The sequence below is a fragment of the Capsicum annuum genome, unplaced genomic scaffold (genome assembly GCF_002878395.1).
Source record: "Capsicum annuum cultivar UCD-10X-F1 unplaced genomic scaffold, UCD10Xv1.1 ctg80007, whole genome shotgun sequence".
Classification (NCBI taxonomy): Eukaryota; Viridiplantae; Streptophyta; class Magnoliopsida; order Solanales; family Solanaceae; genus Capsicum; species Capsicum annuum.
In genome coordinates this window covers 11,985-35,156 of record NW_025890634.1, presented here as the reverse complement: position 1 = coordinate 35,156, position 23,172 = coordinate 11,985, and the positions used below count along the sequence as shown (strand labels likewise).

At 48.0% G+C, this 23,172-nt stretch overlaps 1 long non-coding RNA gene across 1 annotated transcript; it reads left to right on the top strand.

The window, feature by feature from the left end:
* The first annotated feature begins 812 nt into the window (after positions 1-812).
* LOC124895109 lies at positions 813-2,794 on the top strand. Its single transcript, XR_007051522.1, has 3 exons — positions 813-932; positions 1,079-1,654; positions 2,455-2,794. It is a non-coding gene; the product is annotated as an uncharacterized LOC124895109 (long non-coding RNA).
* Positions 2,795-23,172: the final 20,378 nt, after the last annotated feature.

Sequence of the window (23,172 nt, the reverse complement as noted above, 5' to 3'; positions counted from 1 at the left end):
TAACCCAAAAATGTCCTATTTGTGCAGTTTTGCTCGTTTGTCCACCCAAATGGCCACAAACAATTAAACGGACCACACTGGGATGATCCCCAACTTTCCTGGCATACTTCGATCGATTTTTGGCCCACAACACGCCCTAACCCCAGACCCACCCTCGAAATCATGGGATATAGCACACCAATTTGACCTGAAATTGCCCCGTGCACATCGTTTTTCTCGTTTGTCCATCCAAATAGCCACGGAAATTTAAACGGACCACACTGTGACCATTCCTGTAACACCCCAAATTTTTGTGTGTACTTGTTCTATTTATATGGAACTTGATATATCTTTGTGGTGTAGATGGAATTCTAAATACTTCCCATGTGGTTTAATGTGACCAAGTATATACAAATTTTAAGTTAGATTAAAGAGTTAAAAACTAAAAATTGAGTATTTTGTTAAGGTGCTTTCTTGACTTACTTAAGCTAGTAGGTGGATCACTTACTTGAGCTATTTGGACTAAGTTAATGGGATCAAGACCATGTATCAGATTAGGCCTTATATTAATGTACTCATTTGAGCCCAAATTAAGTAAAAGAGAAAGAAAATGGAGAAAAGAGGCCCAATACTCAAATCTGCCAAATACCAAGTTAAAGAGAAGAAAAGGAGGAAAAATTGGTAGCTAAGGCCCAATAGTTTTTGATCGACAAAGGACCAATATATTGGGAAAGTGTATACATAAATTACTTGACAAAATATGGCCCCAAATTAGTCAATAAATTCGTCCATGAGAAGCTCTTATTTATGGATTGAAATCAGCAACTTTTCTCATTTTAACTTAGACAAAATTTCCAGCTTTCCAGATTTTTTTCTCTTGTTCTCTCTTGGCTATGAAACAACCCTATAATTCCACAAGGGTTCTTGGGATTGACCTTCCTTCCAATCTAAAGGTAAGTGAACAATTCATGAGCTTGTACCATGGAAACTATGTGTTCTTTAAGATTAATTTCCGGACAACCCTCTCTATAAGTTTGGGCAGTCCATTGTTCTTAGTTATTAAGGGATTTCTCTTTTCTCTTTTGATGTATGTGTGAAGGGATTAAGCTATTGAGGAAATACACATTAAGACACTAAAATACCAAGGAAATCAAGGTATGGTTGCTGTCCACTTTTGTCCTTTTTTCATATACATGTGTTGATAGAGGATTGCACATATTGGGTTGCTATTAAAGGACGATTGGGTGTTGTTGCGGACTGTTTTATGTGTTTGTGTTGTGGGCTGCCCGATTGCTATTGGTAAAAGGTGTGATTAGTTTTTATTGAATTATATAATATGGATGTGGTGATACACCACTGAATTTATGATTGTGTATGTCTATTGCTCATTTCGTTTTGTGTGTGTTGATTGGAAGGTGAAATGAAGCCGAGGTTGTATCGGGGGATATTATATGAATATGTATGGTATGCAGCTGTAATTGGAGTATAAGAGGGTTAAAGAGACACCCTTTTTTGATAAATTAAGGGCTTACTTCCCGGCCACTAGTTTGGTGAAGTTAAATAGCCAAAATGTGACGTTTGGTTGCTAATATTAGTTTGCCATATATTTCATTGTAGATAAGTAATCTAAAGTGCGAGAAGTCGAGTTGGGCTGGTATTGGAGTTTTACAACCAGGTATGTAAGGCATACTCTATTTTTCACTCTTGGCGTGAAAACGGATACTTGTTCCATCGAGTAAGCTTCCAAGGTCATCCAAAAACACGTGCTACATAATAGCACCTATGATATCCCATGTTACTAATGAACTTATTACCACTCTCTAATATGTTAAACCATATCGATACATGCCTGCTACCTATCCTACATGCCTATTTTCACTAGTAAATTTCAGAATTTCTCCGGTTACTCAAATAAGACCCATGTGTTATTTTTAGCTCCTTAACACTTCATTAGTGTGCCAACAACTCCTTACTTCATTGTTATTGCATTGATTGCCTATTTACATGTCTCTTATTGATAGATCATTGTTTCAAGGTACCATAAGGTTATGACCACCGAAGTAACAATCTCAAAAGGCTAATTAAACTAAGTAACGGAAATCTGTAAAACGGGTGGTAGCTCAGGGGCATAAGCCTAACATAGGCCGATCCCGATACTTTATATGTAGGTGGCAGCTCAGGGGCATAAGACTAGCATGGGACGATCCTGATTTATTATTTACCACTGATCAGCTGGTTATTTTTATCATATGTATTACAAAGATAATGAAGTAAGAAGGTAAAAGGAAGAAAGAAATGTAATGTACCCTGTTCCACAAGAAAATGTAAAGGTGGTATACTAGCACTATTCTTACACTTGTTCCATATTTTTATTGAGCCATTATGTCATGTATAGTTACTTTTCCGCCTTGCATACTCAGTACATTTTTTTTGTACTGACTCCCCTTATGGGGGGACTTATATTTCATGCTACAGGCACAGGTGCTTCGGCAAACATGCCTCCTCAGTAGGAGCCCAGGATATCCATCTGCTATTAGTGAGCTCCAGTTTGCTTCGGGGGTTTCCGAGTTGGTTCCATATATTTTTGGTATTGTATAAAAGTTAATAGTATGGCGGGGGTTTGTCCCGACCTTAGCTAAATTTTGTGTATCGTCTAGAGGCTTTGTAGACCAATGTAAAGTTAAGCATGGTAGTGTGTTATCTTGTAGATGTTATGGCCCCAACGGCCAAGTCTATTATGTATATAATTTTAGGGCTTGTCGTTTATATTTTTTTTCATTAAGACATTATATCCGTATATGGCAAAACCTTTGCCTATTATAGTTGCATGCATGTGAATTCCAAGGTTATAGGTTGGTTCTCTCGGGCCTTCATGGCTACAGGTGCCTGTCCGCCCCAATAGGATTTGAGGCCTGACAATCCCCAACCTTTCTGCCACACCCCGGTCGATTTTTGACCCACAACATCCCCAAACCCTGGGCCCACCCCCAAAACCGTGGGCTATAGCACACCAATTTGGTCGAAAAATGCCCCATTCGCATCGTTTTGCCCGTTTGTCCACTTAAATAGCCACGAAAATTTAAACAGACCACACTGGAATGATCCCCAACCTCCTTGGCATACCTCGGTCGATTGTTGTCCCACAGGACGCCCGAACTCCGGACCAACCACCAAAACCGTGGGCTATAGCACACCGAATTATTCTGAAAGTGCACCGTTTGTGTAGTTTTTCCCGTTTGTACACCTAATTGGCCACGAAAAATTAAACGGACCACACTGGGAAGATCCCCAACTTCCCTGGTACGGCCCAGTCAATTTTTGGCCCACAGAACGCCCAAAACTCGAGGCCACCCCCAACACCGTGGGCTATAGCACACCAATTTAGCTCGAAAATTTCTCGTTCGCATTGTTTCACCTATTTGTCAACCCACATGGCCATGAAAATTTAAACGGACCATACAGGGACGATCCCCAACTTCCCTGTCACACCCCGATCAATTTTTATCCCACAGGACACGCAGCCCCACCCCCAAAACCGTGGGCTATAGCACACCGATTAGGCCAGAAACTGCTCCGTTCCCGGCGTTACGCCCGTTTGTCCACCCAAATGGCCTCAAAAATTTAAACGAACCACACTGGGATGATCCCTCACCTCCCTAGCATGCCCAGGATGATTTTTGGCCTACAACATGCCCGAAACCCGTAGGCTATAGCACACCGATTTGGCCCAAAAATGCCACGTTCGTTCCGTTTTGCTCGTTTGTCCACCCTAATAGCAACTAAAATTTAAATGGATCACACTAGAACGATCCCCAACCTCTATTCCATGTACCGATTGATTTTTGGCCCATAGCATCCCCCGTCCCTGGGCCCACCCCCAATACCGTGGGTTATAGCACACCGATTTGGTTTGAGAATGCTCCGTTCACCCTGTTTCACCTATTTTCCGCCCAAATGGCCAGAAAAATTTAAGCGGACCACATTCAAATGATCCCCAACCTCTCTGGCATATCCCAATTGATTTTTGGCCCACAGAACGCCCGAACACCGAGCCCACCCCTAAAACCGTGGGCTAGCACACCGATTTGGCCTAAATATGTCCCGTTCGCATCGTTTTGCCCGTATGTCCACCCAAATAGCCCCAAAAATTTCAATGGACCATACTGAGATGATCCCCAACCTCCCAGCCACGCCCCGGTCGATTTTTGGCCCACAGCATCCCCGAGCCCACCTCTCAAACCGTGGGCTATAGCTCACCGATATGGCCCCAAAATGCCCCGTTCGTGTCGCTTCACCTGTTTATCCACCCAAATGGACACAAAAAATTAGAAAGATCACACTTGGATGATCCCCAACTTCTCTAACACACCCCTGTCGATTTTTGGCCCTAAGCACGCCCGAACACCAAGGCCACCCTCAAAGCCGTGGGCTATAACACACCGATTTAGCCCGAAAATGCCTCATTCGCACCGTTACGACCGTTTGTCCTCCCAAATGGCCACAAAAATTTAAACGGACCACACTGGGATGAGCCCCAACCTCCCTGGCATGCCCCAATAAATTTTTGGCCCACAGCACGCTCGGACCCCGGGCCCAACCCCAAAACCGTGGGCTATAGCACACCGATTTGGCTCAAAAATGGTTCATTCATGCTGTTTCGCCCGGTTGTCCACTCAAATAGCCACAAAAATTTAAACGGACCCTAAAATCTTTCGCATGCCCAGATTAATTTTTGGCCCACTGCATGCCCGGACCTCGGGCCCACCCCCAAAACTGTAGTCTATAACACACTGATTTAACCCAAAAATGCCCCGTTCACGCTGTTCCGCTTGTTTGTCCACCCATATGGCCAAAAAAATTTAAACGAACCACTCTGGGATGATCCCCAACCTTCCTGGCATACCCCGATCGATTGTTATCCCACGGCACGCCCAAAGCCCAGGCCCACCCCTAAAATCGTGGGTTATATCACACCGATATGGCCTAAAAATGCATTGTTCTTGCCGTTTTGCCCGTTTGTCCACCCAAATGGTCACAAAAATTGAAATGGACCACACAGGAACTATCTCCAACCTCCCTAGCATGCCCCGGTCCATTTTTGGCCCATAGCACGTCGGGACCCAAGGCTCAACCCCTAAATCGTAGGCTTTAGCACGCCAATGTAGCTAAAAAATTCCTCGTTCACACCGTTTTGCCCATTTGTCCACCAAAATACTTAAGAAAATTTAAACGAACCATACTGGAATATTCCCCAACCTCCCTACCACGCACGGATAGATTTTCGATCGACAGCATCCCCAAAACCTGGGCCCACCCCCAAATCTGTGGGCTATAGCACACTGATCTGGCCTGAAAATGCCCCATTCACCCCGTTTCGCCCGTTTGTCTACCCAAATGGCCACAAAAATTTAAACGGACCATACTCGAATGATCCCCAACTCTTTGGCATGCCCCGATAAATTTTCAGCTCATATCACGCTCGAACCATTGGCTCACCCATAAAACCGTGGGCTATAGCTCGTCGATTTGACCCGAATATGCCCTGTTTGCACAGTTTTGCCCATTTGTCCACTGAAATGGCCACGAAAAATTAAACAGACCATACTAGGACGATCCCTAACTTCCCTGTCATACTCTGGTCAATTTTTGGCCCACAGCACGCCCTGACCCCAGGCCCACCAACGAAATCATGGGCTATAGCTCACCAATTTGACCCGAAAATGCCTCGTTCGCATCGTTTTGCCCGTTTGTCCACCCAAATAGCCACAAAAATTTAAACGAACCACACTGGGATGATCCCCAACCTCTTTGTCATACCCTGATGAATTTTTGACTCACAGCAGCCCCTAACCCTGGGCCCACCCCCAAAACCGTGGGCCATAGCACACCGATTTAGCCCAAAAATGCCCCGTTCGCGCAGTTTTGCCCGTTTATCCACCTAGATAACCACGAAAATTTAAACAGACCACACTGGAATGATCCCCAAATTCCCTGACATGCCCTGGACAATTGTTGTCCCACAGCACGCTCAAATTCCAGGCCCACCCCCAAAACCCTGGGCTATAGCACATCGATTTGTTATGAAAATGCACCGTTTGCCTAATTTTCCCCATTTGTCCACCCAAATGGCCACAAAAATTTAAACGGACCACATTGGGATGATCCCCAACTTCCCTGGCATGCCCCAGTCAATTTTTGGCTTGCAGCACACCCGGACCTCGGGCCCACCCCCAACATCGTGGGCTATAGCACACTAATTTAGCCCGAAAATTTCCCGTTCGCGCTATTTCACCTGTTTGTCCACCCACATGGCCACAAAAATTTAAATGGACCATACTGTGATGATCCCCAACTTCCCTGGCACACCCTTATCAATTTTTAGCCCACAGCACGCCCACCCCCACCCCCAAAACCGTGGGCTATAGCACACCGATTAGGCCCAAAAATGCTTCATTCCCATCGTTACGCCCGTTTGTCTACCGAAATGGCCATAAAAATTTAAACGGACCACACTGGGACAATTCCTAACCTCCCTGGCACGCCCAGGATAATTTTTGGCCTATAGCATGACCGAACCCAGGGCCCACCCTCGAAACCATGGGCAATAGCACACTGATTTAGCCCGAAAATGCCCCGTTTGCGCTGTTTTGCCCATTTATCAACCCATATAGCCACGAAAATTTAAAAGGACCACTTTGGGATGATCCCCAACCTCTCTGACATGTCCCATTCAATTTTCCACCCATTGCACGATCGGACCCCGAGCCCACCCCTAAAATCGTGGGTTATAGCACACCGATATGGCCTAAAAATGCACCATTCATGTCGCTTTGCAAGTTTATCCATCCAAATGGCCACAAAAATTTAAACGAACAAAACTGGGACAATCCCCAACCTTTCTGGCATGTCCCGATCAACTTATGATCGATATCACGCCTGGACCACAGGCCTACCCCTAAAACCGTGGGCTATAGCACATCGATTTAGTCCAAAAATACCACGTTCGCGCTGTTTTGCTCATTTGTCCACCCTAATAGCAACAAAAATTTAAACGGACCACACTGGGACGATCCCCAACCTCCCTGCCATGTACCGATCGATTTTCAGCCTACAACATCCCCGATCCCCGGGCCCACCCCCAAAACCGCGGGCTATAGCACACTGATTTGGCTCGAGAATGCCCCATTCACCCCGTTTCACCCATTTTTCCACCCAAATGGCCACGAAAATTTAAACGGACCACACTGGGATGATCCCTAACCTCCATGGAACGCCCAGGATGATTTTTGGCCTACAGCATGCCCGGACCCCGGGCCCACCTCCAAAACTGTGGGCTATAGCACATTGATTTAGCTCGAAAATGCCCTGTTAGCACTGTTTCACCCATTTGTCCACCCATATGGCCACGAAAATTTAAAAGGACCACTTTGGGATGATCCCCAACCTCCCTGGCATGCTCCGATCGATTTTCAGCCCACAGCACGCCTGGACCCCGGGCCCACCCTAGAAATCATGGGCTGTAGCACGCCGATATTGCTCGAAAATGTACCGTTCATGCCGTTTCACCCGTTTGTACACGCAAAAGGCCACAAAAATTTAAACGAGAAAAACTGGGACAATCTCCAACCTCCCTGGCATGCCCCGATCAATTTTTAGTCGATATCACGCCCGGACCCCAGGCCCACCCCCAAAATGGTGGGCTATAGAACACCGATTTTGCCCGAAAATGCCAAGTTGGCGCCATTTCACCCGTTTGTCTACCCAAATAGCCATAAAAATTTAAATAGACCATACTCAGACGATCCCCAACTCTTTGGCATGCCCCGGTCAATTTCAACCCACATCACGCTTGGACCTCGAGCCCACCCACAAAACCATGGGCTATAGCTCATCGATTTGACCCAAAAATGCCTCGTTTTCATAGGTTTGCCAGTTTGTCCATCCAAATGGCCAGGAAAAATTAAACGGACCACACTTGGATATTCCCCAACTTCCCTGGCATACTCCGCTTGATTTTTGGCCCATAGCACGCCTGGACCCTAGGCCTGGACCCCCAAAATCGTGGGCTATAGCACACTGATTTGGCCTAAAAATGCCCTGTTCGCGCTGTTTTGCCCATTTGTCCACCTAAAAAGCCACAAAAGTTTAAACGGACCATATTGGAATGATCCCTAACCTCCCTGGAATGCCCTGATCAATTTTTGACCCACAGCACACCTGAATTCAGGGCCCACCCATGAAACCGTGGGCTATAGCACACCAATTTATTTAAAAAATGCACTGTTTGCACCGTTTTGCCTGTTTGTCCACCCAAATGGCCACAAAAATTTAAATGGACCACACTGGGACAATCCCCAAACTACCTGGCATGCCCCAATCGATTTTTGGCCCACGGCACACCCGGACCCTGGGCCCACCCTAAACGTCATGGGCTATAGCACTCTGATTTAGCCCGAAAATTCCCCGTTCACACTATTTCACCTGTTTGTCCACCCACATGGCCACAAAAATTTAAACGGACCACAGTGGGATAATCCCCAACCTTCCTGGCACACCCCAATAAATTTTTAGCCCACAGCACGCCCGGCCCCACCCCCAAAACCGTGGGCATAGCACACCAATTTGGCCCGAAAATGCTCCATTTGTGCCGTTACGCCCGTTTGTCCATCTAAATAGACACAAAAATTTAAACGGACCACACTCGGATAATCCCTAACCTCCTTGGTATGCCCAGGATGATTTTTGCCTACAGCATGCCCAAACCTCGGGCCCACCCTCGAAACCATGGGCATAGCACACCGATTTAGTCAGAAAATGCCCCGTTCGCGCTATTTTGCATATTTGTCCACCCATATGGCCACAAAAATTTAAAAGGAACACTCTGGGATGATCCCCAACCTCCCTGGCATACCCCAGTCATTTTTCAGCCTAGTGCACTCCCGGACCCCGAGCCCACCCCCAAAATCGTGGGCTATAGCACACCGATATGGATCGAAAATGCACAGTTCGTGCCGCTTCACCCTTTGTCTACTCAAATGGCCATGAAAATTTAAAAGGACCACACTGTGATGATCCCCAACTTCCTTGGCATACCCCAGTCAAATTTTGACCCATAGCACACCCAGACCTCGAGCCCACCCCCAAAATCGTGTGCTATAGCACACCGATTTTGCTAAAAAATGCCCCATTCGCGCCGGTTCGCCTGTTGTCCACCCAAATGGTCATAAAAAGTTAAATGGACCACGCTGGGATGATCCGTAACCTCCCTGGTATGCCTCGGTTGATTTTTGGCCCACAACATGCCCAGACCCCGGGCCTACCCCCTAAACCTGGGGCTATAACATACAAATTTAGCCCAAAAATGACTTATTCGCTCTGTTTCCCTTATTTGTCCACCCATATGGCCACAAAAATTTAAACGGACCACTCTGGGACAATCCCCAACCTCTCTGGCACGCCCCGGTCGATTTTCAGCCCACAACACACCCGGAATCTTGGCCCATCCCTGAAAACGTAGGCTATAGCATACCAATTTTGTTCGAAAAGGCCCTTTTAGTGCCGTTTCGCCCATTTGTCCCCCCAAATAGCCATGAAAATCTAAACGGATCACACTGGGACAATTTCCAACCGCCCTGGCATGCCCCGATTGATTTTTGGCCCACTACATGCCCGAACCCTGGGCCCACCCCCAAAACTGTGGGCTACAGCACATCGATTTAGCCCCAAAATGCACCATTTGTGCTGTTTCGCCTATTTGTCTACCCATATGGCCACGGAAATTTAAACAGACCACACTGAGATGATCACCAACATCCCTGGCATGCCCCAATCGATTTTTAGCTCACAACATGCCCGAACCCTAGGCCCACCCCCAAAATCGTAGGCCATAGCACAATGATTTGGTTTGAAAATACCCTGTTCTCTTTATTTCGCCTGTTTGTCCACCCAAATAATCACAAAAATTTAAACGAAAAACACTAAAAAATCCCCCAACTCCCTGGCATGCTCATCGATTTTTGGTCCACAACACGCAAGGACACCAGGCCCACCCCAAAATCGTGGGCTATAACAAACTGATTTGTCCAAAAAATGCCCCGTTCGCACCGTTTAGCCTGTTTGTCCTCCCAAATAGCAATGAATATTTAAATGGACCACACTGAGATGATCCCCAACCTCCCTGGCACGCCCCGGTCAATTTTTGGCCCACAGCAGCCCGGGACCACCCGTAAAATCGTGGGCTATAGCACACCATTTTGCCGAAATATGTCCCATTTGTGCCGTTTCGCCTTTTTATCCACCCAAATGGCCACAAAAATTTAAACGGACCATACTCAGATGATCCCTAAACTCTCTGGCACGCCCCAGTCAATTTTGGACCCATAGCACGCCCGAACCCCGGGCCCATCCCCAAAGTCGAGGGATATAACACACTGATTTATCTTGAAAATGCCCCATTCACGCTGTTTTGCCTTTTCATCCACTCAAATGGCCACAAAAATTTAAACAAACCACACTAAGACGATCTCTAACATCCCTGGTATGCCTCGGTCAATTTTTAGCCCACAACTCGCCCGAACCCCGGGACCACCCCCAACACTGTAGGCTATAGCACACCGATTTGGCCTGAAAATGCCCCATTCGTGCTTTTTTGCCTGTTTGTCTACCTAAATGGCCACAAAAAATTAAATGGACAACACTGGGATGATTCCCAACCTCTCTCCTATGCCCTGATCGATTTTCGGCCCATAGCATGGCCAGACCCCCGGTCCAGTCCCGAAACCGTGGGCTATAGTGTACCAATTTGGCCCAAACACACCCCATTCGTGCCGTTTTGCCAATTTGTCCACCCAAATAGCCATGAAAATTTAAACAGACCGCACTGGGATGATCCCAACTTCTTTGGCATGCCCCGATCAATTCTCGGCCCACAGCTCACCCAAACCTCGAGCCCACCCCTAAAATCGTGGGCTATAGCACACCGATTTGGCTGGAAAATACCTCGTTCTCGCTGTTTTGCCCTTTTGTCTATCCAAATGGCCACGAAAATTTAAATGAAAACACTGGGATGATCCCCAACCTCCCTGCCATACCCCGATCGATTTTTGGCCCATAACATGCTCGGACCCTGGTCCAAACCCCAAAACCGTGGGCTATCGCACAACGATTTGGTCCATACATGCCGCGTTCGCGCCGTTTCGCCCGTTTGTCCACCTAAGTGGCCATGAAAATTTAAACGGGCCATACTAAAATGATCTTCAATTTCCCTAGCATGTCCAGGTTGATTTTTGGTCCAAATCACATCCGGACCGTGGGCCTACCCCCAAAATCATAGGTTATAGCACACCGATTTAGTCCAAAAATGCCCCGATCGTGCCGTTTCGCCCGTTTGTCCACCCAAATGGCCACCAAAATTTAAACGGACCACACTGGGATGATCCCAACTTCCCTGGCATGCCTCGATCAATTTTTGGCCCACAGCATGCCCGAACCTTGGGCCCACCCCCAAAACCGGGGGGCTATAGCACACCGATTTGGCCCGAAAAGGCCCTGTTCACATCGTTTCACCCATTTGTCCACCCAAATGGTCACAAAAATTTAAATGAACCACGCTGGGATGATCCCCAACCTCCCTACCATGCCTCGGTTAATTTTTAGCCTAGTACACACCAGGACCCTGGGCCCACCCTCAAAACCGTAGGGTATAGCACACCGATTTTGCCCAAAAATGCCCCGTTCGGGTTATTTTGCCCGTTTGTCAACCCAATTGGCGATGAAATTTTAAACGGACCACACTGGGATGATCCTCAACCCCCTGGCATGCCTCAGTCGATTTTCAAATCATAGCGCGCCTGAACCCCGAGCCCACGCCTGAAACTATAGGGTATAGCACACCAATTTGGCTCGAAAATGCCCCGTTCGTGCCTATTCGCCCGTTTGTCCACGCAAATGGCTAGTAAAATTTAAACGGACCAACTGGTAAGATCACCAACCTCCCTAGCATGCCCCGTTTGATTTTCGGCCAACAACACGCCTGGATTCTGGGCCCACCCCCAAAATCGTGGGCTATAGCACATAAATTTACCCCGAAAATGCCCTGTTCGCGTTGTTTCACCCGTTTGTCCACCCAAATGGCCACAAAAATTTAAATGAACCATACTAGGATGATCCTCAACCTCCATGGCATGCCTCGCTTGATTTTTGGCCAACAGCCCGCCCGAATAATGGTCCCATCCCTGAAACCGTGGGCAATAGCACACCGATTTTGCCCAAAAATGCCTCGTCCACACCGTTTCACCCGTTTGTCTAATAAAATGGCCACCAAAATTTAAACGAAACACACTGGGATGGTCCCCAACCTCCCTGGCATACCTCGGTCAATTTTGTCCCACAGTACGCTCGAACCCCCGGCCTACCCCCAAAATCTTGGGCTATAGCATAATGATTTGGCCCAAAAATACCTCGTTCGCACCGTTTCACCCATTTATCCACCAAAATAACCATAAAAATTGAAATGGACCATACTGGGATGATCCCTTACCTCCCTGGTACACCCCAATCAATTTTTGGCCCACAGCACGTCTGGATCCGAAGCCCACCCCCAAAATCGTGGCCTATGGCACATCGATTTGGTTCGAAAATGCCCTGTTCACGCCTTTTTTCCTGTTTGTCCACCCAAATGGCGACAAAAATTTAAACAGACCACACTAGGATGATCCCTAAACCCCTGGCATTCGCTGGACAATTTTCAAATCACAGCACGCCCAGACCCCAGGCCAAACCCAAAACCGTGGGCTGTAGCACACCGATTTAGCCCAAAAATGCCCCATTTTCGCAGTTTTGCCCGTTTGTCCACTCAAATAGCCACGAAAAATTAAACGAACCATACTGGGATGATCCCCAACCTTCCTTGCGTGCGTTGGTAGATTTTTGGCCCAGAGCACGGTCGGACCCCAGGACCACCCTTGAAACCATGGGCTATAGCAAATCGATTTGGCCTGAAAATGCCCCGTTCGCGCTGTTTCGCCCGTTTGTCCACCAAAATAGCCACAAAAATTTAAACGGGCCATACTGGAATGTTCCCCAACCTCCCTGGCATGGCCCGATCGATTTTCTGCCCATAGAACATCCAAACCCCGGGTCCACCCCCAAAACCGTAGGCTATAGCACACCGATGTGGCCCGAAAATACCTCTTTTGCCCCGTTTTGCCCGTTTGTCCACTCAAATGACCACAAAAATTTAAAAGGACCACACTGGGATAATTCCCAACAGCCTTACCATGCCCCGATTGATTTTGCGAGCCACAGCATCCCTGGACCCCGGGCCCACCCCAAAACCGTGGGCTATAGCATACCTATTTGTCCCAAAAATGCCCCGTTCACGCCGTTTTGCCCGTTTGTCCACCCAAATGGCCACGAAAATTTTAACGGACCACACTGGAATGATCCCCAACTTTCTTGGCATGCCCCAATCAAATTTTGGTTGACAGCACACCCGAACCCCGGGCCCCCCCAAAACTGTGGGCTTTGGCACATCGATTTGGTCCGAAAATGCCCCGTTCATGCCGTTTCGCCTGTTTTTCAACCAAAATGGCCATGAAAATTTAAACGAACCATATTGGGATGATACCAAACCTCCCTAGCACGCCCTGGTCTATTTTTGGCCTACATCATGCCTAGACCGCGGTCCTACCCATAAAACCGTGGGATATAGTACATCGACTTGGCTCGAAAATGCCCCGTTCGCGCCACTTCGCCCGTTTGTCCACACTTATAGCAACAAAAATTTAAACAAACAACTTTAGGATGATCCCCAACCTCCCTGGCACATCCCGGTCGATTTTCAGCCCACAACATGCCCGTACCACGGGCCTAGCCCCAAAACCATAGGGTATAGCACGCCGATTTAGCTCAAAAATGCCCCGTTCGGGCTATTTTACCCGTTTGTCCACCCAAATGACCAAAAAAATTTAAACAGACCACACTGGGACGTTCCCCAACCTCCCTGGCATACGTCAGTCAATTTTTAGCCCACAGCACGCCCGGACCACGAGCCCACCCCTGTAACTGTGTGCTATAGCACACCAATTTGGCCCGAAAATGCCTTGTTCGCACCGTTTCTTCCATTTGTCCATCCAAATGGCCACAAAAAATTAATCGAACCACACTAGGATGATCCCCAACTTCCCTGGCACACCTCGGTCAATTTTTGGCCTACAGTACGCCCGAACCCCAAGCCCAGCCCCAATACCGTGGGCTATATCAAATCGAATAAAACCAAAAATTCCTCGTTCGTGCCATTTCGCCTGTTTGTCCACCCAAATTGCCACAAAAAATTTAAACGGACCACACTCGGATGATCCCTAATCTCTCTGGCACACCCCAATCGATTTTATGCCAACAGCACGCCCGGACCACGAGCCCACCCCTGAAACCCCGGGCGATAGCACACCGATTTGGCTCTAAAATGCCCCGTTTGTGATATTTTGCCCGTTTGTCTACCCAAATGGCCTCAAAAATTTAAATGGACCACAATGAGATGATCCCCAACCTCCCTTGCATGCCCTAATCAATTTTTGGCCCAAAGCACGCCCGAACCCCAGGTCCACCCCAAAACTGTGTGCTATAGCACATCGATTTGGCCCGAAAATGCCCCATTTGTACAGTTTTCCCTGTTTGTCCACCCAAATGGCCAAGAAAAATTAAACAAACCATACTGGGATGATTCCCAACCTCCCTGGCATTCCTTGGTCGGTTTTCGATCCACAGCACGTCCGAACCCCGACGCACCCTAAAACCGTGGGCTATAGTATACTGATTTTGCTTGAAAATGCCCCGTTCGCATCGTTTCACCCATTTTTCAACCCAAAATGGCCATGAAAATTTAAATAGACCACACTGGGATGATCCCCAACTTCCCTAGCACGCCCTGATCAGTTTTTCGCCCACAACATGGCCAGACGCAGGGCCCACCCCCAAAACTGTAGGCTATAGCACACAGATAAATGCCCCGTTCACGCTGTTTCACCCGTTTGCCCACCCAAATGGCCACAAAAAATTAAATGGATCATACTGGGATGATCCCTAACCTTTCTGGTATGCCCCTTTCAATTTTTGACCCACAACATGACCAAACCCCAGGCCCACTCCCAAAACCGAGGGTTATAGCTCATCGATTTAGCCTGAAAATGTCCCGTTTACGCCGTTTCGCCCGTTTGTCCACCCAAATGGCCACAAAAATTTAAACGGACCACGCAAGAACGATGCCCAACCTCCTTGGCACGTCCTAGTCAATTTTTGGCCTATATTATGCTCGGACCCCGGACCCACCCCTAAAATTGTATGCTATAGCACATCGATATATCCCGAAAATGCTCCATTTGCACCGTTTCACTCATTTGTCTACTCAAATGGACACAAAAATTTAAACGGAACACACTCGGATAATTCCTAACCTCCCTGGCACGCCCCTGTCAATTTTCGGCCCACAACACGCTCGAACCTCGAGCCCACCCCTAAAACCGTGGGCTATAGCACACTAATTTGGCCTAAAAATGCAATATTTGTGCCGTTTTGCCCATTTGTCCACCCAAATGGCCTCGGAAAATTAAGCGGATCACACAAGAAAGATCCCAACCTCCCTGGCATGCCTCGATCAATTTTTGGCCCACAACACGCTCGAACCCTAGGCCCACCCCCGAAACCGTGGGTTATAGCACACCAAATTGACCTAAAAATGCTCCGTTCACGCCGCTTCGCTCATTTATCTACCCAAATGGCCACAAAAAATTAAAAGAATCGTACTGGGTCGATCCCCAACCTCCCTGGCATGCTTCGATTGATTTTTGGCCCACTGCATGCCCGGACCCTGGGCCCACCCCTAAAACCGTGGGCTATAGCACACAAATTTGGTTTGAAAATGCTCCATTCGTATCGTTTCGCCCGTTTGTCCACCCAAATAGCCACAAAAAATAAAATGGACTACATTGGCATGATCCCCAACCTCCCTAACATGCCTCAATTGATTTTTCGCCCACAGCATGCCCGGACCCTGGGTTCACCCCTAAAATCATGGGTTATAGCACACCAATTTAGATAAAAAATGCCCCGTTCACGTCGTTTTGCCTGTTTGTCCACCCAAATGGCCATGAAAATTTAAAAGGATCATACTCGGATGATCCCCAATCTCTTGGCACAACCAATCAATTTTTGGTACACAGCTCGCCTGGACTCCGAGCCCACCCCCAAAACCGAGGGAGATTGCACACCGATTTAGCCTAAAAATGCCCCGTTCGTGTTGTTTCGCCCGTTTGTCTACCAAAATGGCCATGAAAATTCAAACGGACCACACTGGGACCATTCTGGACCTTCCTGGCATACCTCAATTGATTTTTGGCCTACTACACGCCCGGACCCCGGGCCCACCCCTAAAACTGTGGGTTATAGCACACCGATTTGGCCCGAAAATTTGCCGTTTGCTTAGTTTTGCTCGTTTGTCCACCCAAATGGCGATGAAAAATTAAACGAACCGCACTGGGATGATCCCAAACCTCCCTGGCATTCCCCAATCAATTTTGGCCCACTGTATGCTCGGAACCCGAGCCCACCCCCAAAACCGTGGGCTATAGAACAATGATTTCTCCCGACAATGTACCATTCACGCCGTTTGTCCACCCAAATGGCCATGAAAATATAAACGGACCACACTGGGATGATCCCCATTCTCCCTGGCATGCCCTGGTCGATTGTTGGCCCACAGTATGCCCGGACCCTGAGCCCACCCTTAAAACCGTGGGCTATAGCACATCGATTTGGCTAAAAAATGCCACATTCGCGTCGTTTTGCCCTTTTGTCCACCCAAATAACCACGAAAATTTAAACGGACACCTCCATGGCACGCCTCGGTCGATTTTTGTCCCACAGCATGCCCGAATCCCGAGCCCACCCCCAAAATCATGGGCTATAGTACACCGATTTGGCCCGAAAATATCCCGTTCGCGCGATTATGCCTGTTTGTCCACCCAAATGGCCACTAAAGTTTTAAATAACCACACTAGGATAATCCCTAACCACCTTGGCACGCCTCGCTCAATTTTTGGCCCATAGCACACCCGAACCACGGTCCCACCCCCGAATTCGTAGGCTATAGCACCCCGATTTGGCCCTAAAATTCTCCGTTGATGCCGTTTCGCTCGTTTGTCCAACGAAATGACCACGAAAATTTAAACGGACTATACGGAGATGATCCTCGAACCACGGTTAATTTAAGGCCCACAGCACACCCGAACCACGGTTAATTTTAGGCCCATAATACGTCGAACCCCATGCCCACCCCCGAAATCATAGGCTATAGCACAATGATTTAGCCCGAAAATACCCCATTCACGTCGTTTCACCCATTTGTCCTCCAAAATGGCAACAAAAATTTAAATGGACCACACTGGAACGATCCCCAACCTCTTTGCCATGCCCCGATCAATTTTTTGCCTACAGCACGCCCGGAACCCTAGCCCACCCCCGAAACCGCAGGCTATATCACACCAATTGTCCCAAAAATGCCCCGTTTACGCTGTTTCGCCCGTTTGTCCACACCAATGGCCATGAAAATTTAAACCGACCTCACTGGGATGATCCTCAACTCCCTGGCATGCCCCAATCAATTTTTGACCCACAGTATGTCCGGACTCCGGGCCCACCCCTGAAACCATGGGCTATAGCCGTTCCCGTTCCGGCCGTTTTGCCCGTTTATCCATCCAAATAGCCACGAAAAATTAAACGAATCATGCTGGGATAATCCTCAATCTCCCTGGTATGTCTCGGTCAATTTTTGACCAATAGCATGACCGGGCCTCAGGCTCACCCCTAAAACTGTGGGCTATAGCACACCAATTTGGCCTAATAATGCCCCGTTCGCGTTGTTTCGCCCGTTCATCCATCCATATGGCCACAAAAATTTAAACGGACCACACAAGAATGATCCCCAACCTCCTTGGCAAGCCTTGGTCAATTTTTAGCGCACAACATATTCAGACCCCGGGCCTACCCCCAAAAACGTGGGATATAGCACACCGATTTGGTCCAAAAATACCCCGTTTGTGCTGTTTCGCTTATTTGTCCGCCCAAATAGCCACAAAAATTTAAACGGACAACACTAGGACGATCCCTAACCTCCCTGGAATGCTCCAATAGATTTTTGACTAACAACACGCCTGGACCCCAGATGCACCCCCAAAATCGTGGGCTACAGCACATCGATTTGGCCCAAAAATGCCCCGCTCACGCCGTTTCACTCGTTTATCCACCCAAAGGGCCACAAAAATTTAAATGGACCACACTGGGATGATGCCCAACCTCCTCGACACGCTTCAGTCAATTTTTGGATCATAGCATGCCCGAACCCCGGGCCCACCCCCAAAATGCCTCGTTCGCGCCGTTTTGCTCGTTTGTCCACTCAAATGGCCACAAAAATTTAAACAAACCACACTGGGATGATCCCCAACCTCACTGGCATGTCCCGATTGATTTTTAGCCCACAGCACGCCCGGACCTCGAGCCCACCCCCAAAACCTTGGGCTATAGCACACCGATTTGGTCCAAAATATCCCCATTCACGCTGTTTCGCCCATTTGTCCACCCAATTGGACACAAAAACTTAAACGAACCATACTGAGATGATCCCCAACCTCCTTGGCACATTTTGATAGATTTTTGGCCCACAGTATGCCCAAACCTCGGGCCCACCCCTAAAACCGTGGGCTATAGCACACCTATTTAGCCCAAAAATGCCTTGCTCGCGCCGTTTTGCTCATTTGTCTACCCAAATAGCCATGAAAATTTAATCAAACCATATTGGGACGATCCCCAACCTCCCTGGCCCACCATCGAAATTGCTGACAATAGCACACCGATATGCCTCGAAAATGCCCTATTCACGCCGTTTTGCCCGTTTGTTTACTCAAATGGCCACAAAAATTTAAAGGGACCACACTAGAATGATCCTCAACCACCTTGGAACGCTATGATTATTTTTTGGCATGCAGCACACCCAAACCCTGTGTCTATCCCCAAAACCGTGGGCTATAGCACACCGATTTAGCCCAAAAATGCCCCATTTACGTCGTTTTGCCCTTTTATCAACCCAAATAGCCACAAAAATTTAAACGGAAAACACTTGGACAATCCCTAACCTCCCTAGCATGCCCCAATTGATTTTTTTCCCACAGCATGCCCGGAACCCGGGTCCACCCCCGAAACCATGGGCTATAGCACACCGATTTGCCCTAAAAGTGCCCCATTCGTGTCGTTTCGCCCGTTTGTCCACCCAAATGGCCACCAAAATTTAAAGGGACTATACTGGAAAATCCCCAACCTCCCTTGCACGTCTTGGTCAATTTTTGGCCTATGGCACGCCCGGATCTCGAGCCCACCCCCAAAATCATGGACTATAGCACACCAATTTGGTATGAAAATACCCTATTCGCACTGTTTTGCTCATTTGTCTACTCGAATAGCCACAAAAAATTAAACGGACCATTCTAGGACGATCTCAAACCTCCGCACGCCTGGACCCCAGGTCCTCCCCCAAAATCGTGGGCTATAAAATGCCCCGTTCGTGCTTTTTTGCCTGTTTGTCCACCCACATGGCCACGAAAATTTAAACGAACCACACTGGGATGAACCCCAACCTTTCTGTCGTGCCTCGATCAATTTTTAGCCCACAGAACACCCGAACCCCGGTGCCACCCCCAAAATCGTGGGACATAGCACACCAATTTCGCCTGAAAATGCCCCGATTGTGCCGTTTTGCCCTTTTGTCCACCCAAATAGCCACTAAAATTTAACCGAACCATACTCGGATGATCCCCAGCCTCTCTGGCACTCCCTGGTCAATTTTCAGGCCATAGTACGCCAAGACCCCAAGCTCACCCCAAAATCATGGGCGATAACAGACCAATTTGGCCTAAATATGCCTCGTTCGCATTGTTTTGCTCGTTTTTCCACCCAAATGTCCACGAAATTTAAACGGACCATACTGGGATGATACCTTACTTCCCTGGCATACTCCAGTTGATTTTTGGTCCACAGCACGCCCGAACCCTAGCCCCCCCAACAAAACTGGTGGCTATAGGACACAGATTTAGCTTGAAAATGCCCCGTTTGCGCATTTTTGCCCGTTTGTCCACCCAAATAGCCACAGAAATTAAACGGACCATACTAGGATGATGCCTAACCTCCCTGGATGATGACAATCAATTTTTTCCAACCGCACGCCCGAACCCGGGCCCTCCCCCAAAACCGTTGGCTATAGCACACCGATTTGGCCCAAAAATGCCTTGTTTACACTGTTTCACCCGTTTGTCCACCCAAATAACCACAAAAATTTAAACGTACCATACTGGGATGATCCCCAATGTCCCTGACATGCCCTGGTCGATTTTTGACCCTCAACAAGCCCAGACCCAGGGCCCACCCTCAAAACCATAGGCTATAGCTCACCAATTTGGTACGAAAGTGCCCCGTTCATGCCGTTTTGCCCGTTTGTCCTCCTAAATGGCCATAAAAATTTAAACGGACCACACTGGGATGAATTCCAACCTCTATGACATGCCCCAATCAATTTTCATCCCACAACACGACAGACCCCGGGTCCACGCCTAAAATCGTGGGTTATAGCACATCGATTTGGCCAAAAAATGCCCCGTTCGCAATGTTTCGCCCGTTTGTCCACATAAATGGCCATGAAAATTTAAAAGTACCATACTGGGATGATCCCTGATCTCCCTGGCATGCCTCGGTCAATTTTCAATCGACAGCACGCCCCAACCCCAGGTCCACCCTTAAAACTGTGGGCTAAAGCACACCGATTTGGCTCGAAAATGCCCCGTTCGCATAGTTTCACCCATTTGTCCACCTAAGTGGCCACAAAAATTTAAACAGGCCACACTGGGATGATCCCCAACATCCCTGGCATGCCCCAATTGATTTTTGGCCCACAAAAAGCACGAACCCTAGCCCCCTAAAACCGTGGGTTATAGCACATTGATTTGACCCAAAAATGCCCCTTCACGCTGTTTTGCTTGTTTCTCCACCCATATGGGCACAAAAAATTTAAATTGACCACACTTGGATGATCCCCAACCTCCCTGGCTTGCCCCGGTTGATTTTTAAACCACAGCATGCCCGAAACCTAGGCCCACGCCCGAAACCTGGGCCCACCCCCAACACCGTGGGCTATAGCACATCGATTAGGCCCAAAAATGTTCCGTTCACACCGTTTCACCCATTTTCCCACCCAAATGGATACAAAAATTTAAACGGACCATACTGGGATGATCTCCAAACTCCCTGGCATGCCCTATTAAATTTTTGGCCTTTAACACGCTCGAACCCTGGGCCTACCCCCAAAATCATGGGCAATAGCACGCCGAATTGGCCTAAAAATGCTCCGTTCGCCCAGTTCTCCACCTAAATGGCCACAAAAATATAAATGGACCACGTTGGGATGATCTGCAACCTCCTTGGTATGCTCAATAAATTTTTGGCCCACAGCCCGCCCGGACCCAGAGCCCACGCCCAAAATCGTGGGCTATAACGCATTGATTTGGCCCGAAAATGCCCTGTTCGTGCCGTTTTGGACGTTAGTCTAGAAAAATAGCTACAAAAATTTAAATGGACCACACTGGGATGATCCCTAATGTCCTTGGCATGCCTCGATTGATTTTTCACCCACAACACACCCGAACCCCGGGCCCACCCCTGAAACTATCTGTTATAGCACACCGATTTGGCCTAAAAATGCCCCATTTGCGCCGTTACGCGCGTTTGTCCACACAAATGACCACAAAAATTTAAAAGGACCGCATTGGGATGATCCCCAACCTTCTTGGCATGCCCCGATCGATATTTGACCCACAACAATCCCGAACCTCTAGCGCACCCCCAAAACTGCTGGCTATAACACATCAATTTGGCCCAAAAATGTCCCGTTCATGCTGTTTTGCCCGTTTGTCCACCCAAATGTCCATGAAAATTAAATGAACCACACTGGGATGATTCCCAACCTCCCTGGCACGCCCCGATCAATTTTTGGTACACATCACGCCCAGACCCCGAACCCACCCCCAAAACCATAAGCTATAGCACACTGATTTGGCCCAAAAATGCTCCGTTCACGCCGTTTTGCCTGTTTGTCCATCCAAATGGCCACGAAAATTTAAACGGATCATACTGGGATTATCCCCAACCTCCCTGGCACGCTCCGGTCTATTTTTGGCACACAAAACGCCCGTATCCCAAGGCCACCCTCAAAACCGTGGGCTATAACACATCGATTTGGCCTAAAAATGTCTCGTTCGTGCCGTTACGCCCGTTTATCTACTCAAATGGCCACGAAAATTTAAATAGACCACACTGGGATGATATCTAACCTCCCGGGCATGCCCGATTGATTTTCGGTCCACAGTACACCTGGACCCCAGGCCCACACCTGAAACCATGGTTTATAGCGCACCGATTTGGCCCGAAAGTGCCCCATTCATGCCATTTCTCCCATTTTTCACACAAATGGCCACAAAAATTTAAACGGACCACACTAGGACTATTCCCAGTGTCCTTGGCATGCCTCAATCAATTTTCAGCCTACAGCATGCCCGGACCCCGGGCCCACCCACAAAATTATGGGCTATAGCACACCAACTTGGCAAAAACATGTCCCGTTCACGCTGTTACACCCGTTTGTTCACCTAAATGGCCACAAAAATTTAAACGGACCACACTTGGATGATCCCCAACCTTCTTGGCATGCCTCGATTGATTTTCGACATACAACATGCCCGAACCTCCATCCCATCCCCGAAACTGCGGGCTACAGCACATCAATTTGGCCCAAAAACATCCCATTCATGCCGTTTTGCCCGTTTGTCCACCCAAATGGCTACAAAAGTTTAAATGAACCACACTGGGATGATTTATAACCTCCTTTACACGCTTAGATCAATTTTTGGTACACAGTATGCCCAGACCCTGAGCCCACCCCCAAAACTGTGGGCTATATAGCACACTGATTTAGCCTGAAATTGCCCCGTTCTTGCCACTTTGCCCGTTTGTCCATCCAAATGGCCACGAAAATTTAAATGAACCACACTAGGACGATCCCCAACCTCCCTGGCATGCTCCGGTTGATTTTTAGCCCACAGA